This window comes from Arachis hypogaea, chromosome 8 (genome assembly GCF_003086295.3).
Source record: "Arachis hypogaea cultivar Tifrunner chromosome 8, arahy.Tifrunner.gnm2.J5K5, whole genome shotgun sequence".
In the NCBI taxonomy this organism is placed as follows: Eukaryota; Viridiplantae; Streptophyta; class Magnoliopsida; order Fabales; family Fabaceae; genus Arachis; species Arachis hypogaea.
This window is the reverse complement of record NC_092043.1, coordinates 12,486,206-12,490,388: the sequence shown is the minus strand read 5'-3', so window position 1 is coordinate 12,490,388 and position 4,183 is coordinate 12,486,206.

Below are 4,183 nucleotides of genomic sequence, written 5' to 3'. Positions count from 1 at the left end.
GTGATGGTGAGTTGAATGGCAATGAGAGTAACGAAGAAGCTATTGTGACTAGTGAAGCTGAATATAACTAATATTGTTTTGACTAGTGAAGATAATGCTAACAAAATAAAGTTCGAAGTGTGCACCTTGTCTCTGGCTCATTTATTGTGTTTGGAACTCTCAGTTGAGAAGCTACCAAATAAAGACCTATGTCCCTAATCACACATACAGAAGAAAATTCAGAAGTAATATGGCGGACCAGAAGTGGGTTGCTAATAAGTTAGAAAAGAGGCTACAAACCCAACCTCACATGACACTCAGTGAGGCATACGACCATTTAAAAATAGATTATAATGTGGTAGTGAATAGAAAGATGATCTATAGAGCTCTTAAAGAAGCAAGAGATCGTGTTGTTGGAAACGAAAGAGCCCAATACAGTAAGGTTAAGGACTACTTGCATGAATTGTTGAGAAGCAATCTAGGAAGCAGAGTATTATTGGCTGTGACTCCAATACCGCAGTCTCTCCCGTTGCTCGACAAGCTACACATATGCCTTGATACATGTAAAAAGGAGGTTTAAGGCTGGTTGTAGAAAGCTGATTGATCTTGAAAGGATATTTTGGAGGCCAACTACTTTCACCCGTGGGTCAAGACGCTAACAATCACTTCTATGTGATTGCGTATGCTGTGGTCAATAGTGAGACAAAAGAAAATTGGAAATGGTTTCTCACATTGCTACAAGATGATCTAGGGGATCAGTACATCTACAGGTGAAATTTCATATCGGATCAACAAAAGATTAAAAAAAAAATCAATTTGTAAAGGATTTTGTTATTGAATCTTTTATTAGTATTGTTATTGAATCTGTTATTTGGTAATTGCAATTAGGGACTTCTGCCTGCATTAAAGGAAGTCATGCCACATGCTCATCACATCAATTGTGTTAGGCACATTTGGATGAACTTTACCAATCGGTTCAAGGACAAGCAAATAAAGAATATGATTTAGGAGTGTGCTAAGTGCACAAATGATGCTGAATTCAAAATAAGCATGAAGAAATTAAGAAGAGTCAATGAAGACGCATAGTCTTATCTGTCGAAGTTTGAACCCCAATACTGGACAAAGGCTCATTTCAGCCATGGTCCAAAGGCAGATAATCTAACAAATAATATGTACGAGGTTTGGAACTCAAGGATAGTCAACTATAGGACCACCTCACTAGTGAATCCACCAATTCAGTCAAGCACCCCACCAACAATTCAACCACATCAAACTCTTTAAGGCATCTCGCTAGAAACATTGTCTGCTGCAAATAAGGGAACTGGTTCAAGGATGTTCCAGTTCATACCCAATTCTGGATTCAAGGCTCCAAGGAAGAAATGATGATGCATATATCAAGACCTACTCTTAAGTGTTATCTTGTGAATTTTAAACTGTAATCATGTGGTCTGAAATAACTTTTAAATAGTATTTTGGTTGAATTAGGATAAACTTGATCCTTTGTTTTGGTTCATGCAGATACTAGTGCATGCATGTATCTGGAACACATTTTGATGGAATTAGCATGGCCAAGAATAAGCTTCTTGAGACAATTACACTTACTAACACAAGGTTTTACATGTGTTACTTAGATACCTTAATCTATGATAGTTGCTGTTTGGTTTTTCATGTCTTACTTAGATATCTTAATTCATGGTAATTCACTCATCATTGATTGTTGAAGTAGGATAAATTTATCATACAAATAGATTTACATTTACCATAAACAAACTATTAATTTTATCCATTCATTAGGAATTTAACAAAAAAATATACAAGACAGTCAATACACATCCAAGCCTAATCTACTAACATTTTTCAGAATGCTTAATTAAACAAAGCTAACTTATCATCCATAAACCTGTCACAAATACAACCACATTTTACATTTTGCTTTTTCAATCAATTTTTTACCCTGAATTATGAGGTTTTTCTAGTGCCCCTATCTTGTTTTCAAGCTCCAAAAATCTCTCTTCAACCCATCCATCATCACCACTTATGCCATGAAGATTAATAACTTTTTCTACACCAATTTTCTTGTAGTCAATGTAAAAAATTGATTCAAATCATACGAAGAAATTACAGTGAATTTATTTTTCCTGCTCAACAAAAAATTCACCTTTTTGCTCAGAACCAATTCACAAACAAATGCATCAACAATGATTTTTCAAACCACATTCTAATTAAAATCTAAACTGTATTTTGGGCAACCAAAGAATAGTCTCTTTAGATTATCAGGAGTCCTTGACTTCGATATAATTGCATATAGTCCACATCCACATTTTCGGTGCTGTCCTTTGGGAATTTTGCATGTTTCCATGCCTAGGTTATCACCTCCGTCATGGGTCGCTCTTCGTTGACGACCACTTGATGCCGAAGTGCTTTCCACACTGCGTGACATTATACCTGTGATGTATTTTGTAGAGGAATTGACTACTTAGGGTTTTAAATTTATGCAGTATTTAAAGAAGATGAATGAAGACCTCTACACCTTCATAGACAAAATGCAGCGTTATGGTCTCCCCCAAAATGGCATTGTTAGGGTTGCGTCTACAGGGACTGAATTGTCCTCTTCCCTCCATGTGGCACTAAACAACCACGTGGAGGACTTAACAATACACCTCAGCAGCGGATGTTAGCTTCTGACGGACGAAGATTGCAACGACTAACGTCATTTAACGTTGGGGATTGATTTGGGTATTTTTAATTCTTGGGGACTAAAGTGTCCAGTCTAAATTTTCTTAAAGACTGATTTGGGATATTACTCTTTAAAATAATAAAAAATTTTATAGTTATATTATCAAACATTTTAATGACATATGAAAGTACAATTGTTGACCTGTAGTATTCATACTATCTTCATTATGTATAAATTAATTATGAAAAGTCTACGCTAATTGGGATTAATTGTAGTGAAGAAGAAATTTCTAGAGCGTGTCATATTCTGAAATGCAAAAGGGGAAGCTTTCAATTAGGTATTTAGGAATTTCTTTGAGAGCAAATCCAAATAGGGTTGCAATTTGGGACCAGTTATAAAGAAGGTGGAGAATAGATTTAAAGATTGGAAGCGGAGAATATTATTGAAGGCGGGTAAGCGTGTCCTTTTGAAGGCTATCCTTAATAACTTGCTTATGTATTATTTGAACTTGTTCAGAATGCCCAAAGCAGTGGTGGCAAAAATAGTTTCATTGCAATGTAGATTCTTTTGGAGAAAACAAGATGGTAGTAACGGATGTCAACTATTAAATGGAGTGTGATCCAAAAACCAAAGAAGCTTGGTGGTTTGGGGACGGGTGATCTAGCACTAAAGAACATGTCACTCTTGTTGAAGTGGTGGTGGAGATTTGACATGAAAGAATGCCCCTTATGAAAAAATATATTGTGCTCTTGTAATGGGTTGGATGGCAGTGTAAGCTTACATAATCAGGTAACAGGAAGATAGGGTATGTGGGCTGAAATAGGAAACATATGGCAGAGTGAGAGAGATCTAACGGGTATTTATCATGAAGGGCTATAGATAGTTGTTGGAGATGGGTTTAAGATAGAGTTTTGGTCTGATCTATGGCTGCGAGAAGGGAGGTTGAAGAATTAGTTTCTGAGATTGTACAAGCTGTGTTTAAGATGTAACTGCAGAATAAACGAATATGGAGTGTGGGATGGCCTTGTTCGGAGGTGGAGCCTCTCGTGGAGAAGACCATAAAGGAGTGGGAGGAAGATGATCTTGACGTGCTAATAGGGTGGTTATCAAAGGTGGGGATTAGAAACGATGAGGTTGATTCCTTGGTATGAAAACACAACAAACACAGTACGTTTTCGGTGAAATCTTTCTTGTATCTTGTTTATAAGAATAGAGATTTAGGTGTAGAATCCAATATGTTTAATTTCACGAAAAATTTGTAGAAGAGCCTTATGCCACTAAGGGTAGAACTTTTAGTGTGGTTTGGTATCTTGGAAAGCTTGAATACAAAAGATAGGCTATGTAAACTTGGAATTGCGCCAAATATTGATGAGAAGTGTGTGCTGTGATGTGAACAAGTAGAGAATGTTATGCACTTGTTCATTTCTTGCAAGGTTGCTTGGGAGTTATTGGGATTGGTGTTGAAACATTGAAATTTAAATTGGGTATGGCCGGTGTCTACTAAAGATTGCTTTGACTTTTGGATGG